This window comes from Saimiri boliviensis, chromosome 17, assembly GCF_048565385.1.
Source record: "Saimiri boliviensis isolate mSaiBol1 chromosome 17, mSaiBol1.pri, whole genome shotgun sequence".
In the NCBI taxonomy this organism is placed as follows: Eukaryota; Metazoa; Chordata; class Mammalia; order Primates; family Cebidae; genus Saimiri; species Saimiri boliviensis.
In genome coordinates this window covers 14657566-14663121 of record NC_133465.1, presented here as the reverse complement: position 1 = coordinate 14663121, position 5556 = coordinate 14657566, and the positions used below count along the sequence as shown (strand labels likewise).

General features: G+C 43.2%; 1 pseudogene; it reads left to right on the top strand.

Moving 5' to 3' along the window:
• Positions 1-2190: 2190 nt before the first annotated feature.
• On the top strand, positions 2191-3517 carry LOC101038543 (ras GTPase-activating protein-binding protein 1 pseudogene; annotated as a pseudogene).
• The last annotated feature ends 2039 nt before the right edge of the window (positions 3518-5556 follow it).

Genomic DNA, 5556 nt, shown 5'->3' with positions numbered 1-5556 from the left:
ATTTAATCGAATATGACTGGTGTTCTCATTGGAAGACAATGTGAAGACACAGGAAGAGACCGCCGTGTGACGACAAGAGCAGAGACTGGAGTGACTGCAGCTGCAAACCAAGGAAGGCCGAGAGTTGACAGCCACCGCCAAAATCCAGGAAGAGGCCAGGGAGGATTCTACCTGGAGTCTCAGAGAAGGCATTGGTCTCAGTAATACCTTGATTTAAGACTTCTGGGCTTCAGAACTGTGAGATAATAAACTATGTTGCTTTAGACCACCCAGTTTGTGGCATTTTATTACAACAGCCCCCGAAGACTAATGTAATTGGGTAAGCTGTTCAGTTTCTGGCAGTAGGTTCTAACGTATCATGAAGGTCTTCAGTGGGAGTTATAGATTTAGATTCTGAATCTAACGTAAGAAGCCAGGGCTTAAGGGAGTAGAACTTCACTTCTCCTACGGCCCAGTCTTACTGTCATGGCTCTGTAACTTTTTAAGGCAAAGAAACCACAATTAGCACACCTACCTATGGACAAGGGACAGTTCCCAGCTCAGATCAGTTTTGAAACACTTGCTCAGAGAACACCAGGTAAGAACCTGATCTTTAAATGCTATTGTACCCCCGCTTTGTCGTCGGCAGGAGGGTCTATAGTTTTGCCCATTTGTGTGGGGCCTGTTACGTACAACAGGGCCTCGGAAAGTAGGAGTGAGCAGGCTGAAGCCACTTTGTCATACCCCAGCCTGCTGGAGCTGAAATAAATGACGATAGAACCACTCTGATGTTCATGCTTCTCTGATTTATGCTTTCCCCTAACAGTCTGAGTTTATTTCTAAATGTGAAAAAGGAGAAAGAAGTAGATATGAAAGAACTCAGGGACCGCCTTGTCCAAACTCATCCCATGCATGAAGCTCTCTACAGGAGACTGGAGAGATGGACAGACAGACCCTGTCTGAATCAGACACTCTGTTCTTACACAGTCACCCTGTTCATTGTTTAATGGTCCAACCTCTTGGAAAGCACATCTTCATAGAAAGCAAAAATCTACCTCCTGGACCCCATGAGATTAGTGATGCCACGGGCAGAATGATATGGTTTGGATGTTTGTCCTCTCTAAATCTCATGTTGAAATGTGATCTCCATCACATTTCATCTCCATCACGAAAAGACACTGAGCAGACCCATATAATGGTTTTCAACCATTCAAAGCAGTTACCATATATAATCCCCCTGGGGACAAATGGTCCCTTGTGAGGATATGAATTCCAGACTCTTCCTTCACCACATTGTCTTCCCCTCTGGAAAAACTGTTCGTTTTATATATAAGCTAACAATCTGCTCTGTTCAAGATGTATGTGGGGTACTCTGTCTAATCCTGGGCATTCCCTTTTAAACAAGTAAAAGCCGTGTTGAATGAGTATATTTGGCTTGTTTGATTCACGGAAGTCCCATCAGAAAGGAAATGTCGAACTTTCCAGCAAATTAATTTTATCTATCTACAAGGAAGACAGCTGTCCGATAATAAAACGGGCTTCCTCTCAGAGGGAATGCTTCCCTCCCAGATCTACAATTCCCTGTTTACCAGACTCTGTGGCCCTTAGACTATGGAGGGGGAGGCTGTTCAAGATTCCCTCTGTGCCTGCTCACCTTTGTTCACCAGGCCTCACACATGTGGGCACAGAGAGTCAGTGACAAGAAGAGAGATTTGGGATACAGGGAAGAGTGGCTAAAGTTCTCACCCTTCTAGTCATCGTCCCTTGGACATCTTTTCTATGTGGTCGAAGAGGTCCAAGGGACCTGGGAAGGGAATTCTTACTTTGGACATAGGCTTTGACCCAGGCATTCCGGGCAAAGGCTCTTCTCCCTGGCAGGTGTGCCTTCAAGGAAGAGATAGTTTCTTAACAATTAGAGGAGGGAAATACAAGAATACCAGAAAAAAAGATTCCAGGGTAAGGTAAGAGATAAGGAAAAGCTGCCCTCCTTTTCTTGGTCAAAAAACAAGGCTTGGCAGATGCAATCGCGCGAGGGGTTTCTGCCATCCTCAGTGCTATGGTGCAGAGCTGGTTCCTCTCCAGCTTAGCCATGCAGATTTGGACAGATTTGACTTTTATCCTCCCATGTTGAATTGGCCAAAGCAGTGGTGATGGAGAAGCTTAGTTCCGTGCTGTTCGGGGGGCATTTGGGGGTGGGGTGGAATTTGTGAGATGTATTACATACTGCTGAACCAGGCCCCAGACACGCTGTGAAGATTTTATGGAAAGAACTCTTCTTATGTCCATGGGGGATTGGATTCAAATGGAAAGCCAGCAGATGCCATCTACGGACAGAAGGAAATCCACAGGAAAGTGATGTCTCCAAACTTCACCAACTGCCACAAGATTTGCCATATGGATGCCCATGCCACGCTAAATGATGGTGTGGTAGTCCTGGTGAATGGGCTTCTTTCTAAAACAACCAGGCTTTGAGAAGATTTATGCAGACATTTGTCCTTGCTCCTGAGGGGTCTGTTGCAAATAAATCTTATGTTCACAATGAGATCTTCTGATGCCAAGATGAGGCCTTTGGGGGGTTTGTCACTGAGCCTCAGGAGGCTTCCGAAGAAGAAGTGGAGGAACCTGAAGAAAGACAGCAAACACCTGAGGTGGTACCTGATGATTCTGGAACTTTCTATGATTAGGCATTTGTCAGTAATGACATGGAAGAACATTTAGAGGAGCCTGTTGCTGAACCAGAGCCTGATCCTAAACCAGAACCAGAACAAGAACCTGCATCTGAAATCCAAGAGGAAAAGCCTGAGCCAGGATGAGAAGAAACCGCTCCTGAGGTTGCTCAGAAGAGTTCTTCTCCAATACCTGCAGACATAGCTCAGACAGTACAGGAAGACTTGAGGACACTTGCTTGGGAATCTGTGACTAGTAAGAACCTTCCACCCAGTGGAGTGGATACCACCTCATGTTGTTAAAGTACCAGTTTCACAGCCCTGTCCAGAGTCTAAGCCTGAATCTCAGATTTTACCACAAAGACCTCAAAGGGATCAAAGAGCATGAGAACAACGAATAAATATTCCTCCCCAAAGGGGACCCAGACCAATCCATGATGTTGATGAGCAAGGTGACATTGAACCCCGAAGAATGGTGAGACACACTGACAGTCACCAACTCTTCAGTGGCAACCTGTCTCATGAAGTGGACAAATCAGAGCTTAAAGATTTCTTTTGTAATTATGGTAACGTGGTGGAGATGAGCATTAACAGTGGTGAGCAATTACCCAATTTTGGTTTTGTTGTGTTTGATGATTCTGAGCCTGTTTAGAAGGTCCTTAGCAACAGGCCTACCATGTTCAGAGGTCAGGTCTGCCTGAATGTTGAAGAGGACTCGAGCTGCCAAGGAAGGGGACCGATGAGATAATTGCCTTCGGGGACCTGGAGGCCCTTGAGGTGGGCTGGGTGGTGGAATGAGAGCCCCTCCCTGTGGAGATGTGGTGCAGAAACCAGGATTTGGAGTGGGAAGGGGGCTTGCTCCATGGCAGTGAATCTTCATGGATCTTCACGAAGCCATGCAAACCCTAGTTCCTACCGAACAGTGAATTTCTTCAACTAGCCTTTGGTATCTTGCAATATGACCCCAGTCTGTTATAAACTGCTTAAGTTTGTATAATTTTACTTTTTTTTGTGTGTTAATGGTGTGTGTTCCCTCTCCTTCTCTTCCCTTTCTTGACCTTTAGTCTTGCCGGGCATGGTGGCTCATGCCTGTAATCCAAGCACTTTGGAGGCCAAGGCAGGCGGATCGCATGAGGTCAGGAGTTTAAGACCAGCCTGACCAACATGATGAAACCCCGTCTTAAAATAAATAAATAAATAAATAATACAAAAATGAGATGGGTGTGGTGGCGCACACCTGTAGTCCCACCTACTCTGGAGGCTGAGGCGGGAGAATTGCTTGAACTGGGGAGGCGGAGGTTGCAGTGAACCCAGGTCATGCCACTGCACTCCAGCCTGGTGACAGAGGAAGACTCCATCTCAAAAAAAAAAAAAAAAAAAAGACCTTTAGTCTTTCACTTCCAATTTTATGGAATGATTTTTTAGGAGTAATGGATTTTTAAAGAAGGAAAAAAGAAAAAGTCTGAATTTCCTTGCTTACTTTGCATATACAGACTGGACTTTTTTTTAACAGCCAATTCTTGCGTATTACTGATGTTTGGTATATTTCATCTACTGGAATATTTCTTATTTTCTACTTGTTTCAAACGCCTGTGAGAAAAACAGGATTTGATAACATTTTGAAGGCAGAAAAACCCCAAATTGTTTCTTCTTTGAGAGTCATGACTACCTTCTGGTGTGGAGAAATTGCCACTGGAAAATTGGACAATTTTAATTCTCACTGGTATGATTAAAAACTGAACAAAAGAAATAGAACTTTTCTTTTGATATAGGATCACAAAACAATTCTAAAACCTACTGGTTTTACCATTGAAATTTAAATTGCAATATAGGTTTTAAATGTCTAGAATGAGAAAGAGTCAATATCGTGAAAATGGCCATGCTGCCCAAAGTAGTTTATAGATTCAATGCTATCTGCATCAAGCTACCAAAGACCCTCTTCACAGAACTGGAAAAAACCTCCTTAAACTTCATATGAAACCAAAAGAGAGCCTGCATAGCCAAGACAATCCTAAGCAAAAAGAACAAAGCTAGAGGTATCACACTACCTGACTTCAAACTATACTACAAGGCTACAATAACCAAAACAGTACAGTACTGATACCAAAACAGGCATATTGACGAATGGAACAGAACAGAGACCTCAGAGTCAATGCCACACATCTACAACCATCTGGTCTTTGACAAACCTGACAAAAACAAGCAATGGGGAAAGGATTCCCTGTTTAATTAATAGTATGGGGAAAACTGGCTAGCCATGTGCAGAAAACAGAAACTGGACCTCTTCCTGACACCTTACACTAAAATTAACTCCAGATGGATTAAAGACTAAAACATAAGATCTAACATCATAACAACCCTAGAAGAAAACCTAGGCAAAACCATTCAGGACATAGGCGTAGGCAAGGACTTCATGACTAAAACACCGAAAGCATTGGCAACAAAAGCCAAAATAGACAAATGGGATCTAATTAAACTCCAGAACTTCTGCACAGCAAAAGAAACAATCATTAGACGTTAGAAAGTACTGGCAACCAACGGAATGGGAAAAAAATTTTTGCAATCTACCCATCTGACAAAGGGCTAATATCCAGAATCGACAAAGAGCTAAAACAGATATACAAGAAAACAAACAAACTAGCATTCAAAACTGGGCAAAGGATATGAAAAGATGCTTTTCAAAAGAAGACATATATGAGGCCAACAAACATGAAAAAATGCTCATGATCACTGGTCATTAGAGAAATGCAAATCAAAACCACATAGAGATACCATCTCATGTCAGTTAGAATAGCGATCATTAAAAGATCTGGAGACCACAGATGTTGGAGAGGATGTGGAGAAATAGGAACACTTTTACATAGTTGGTAAGAGTGTAAATTAGTCCAACCATTGTGGAAGACAGTGTGAT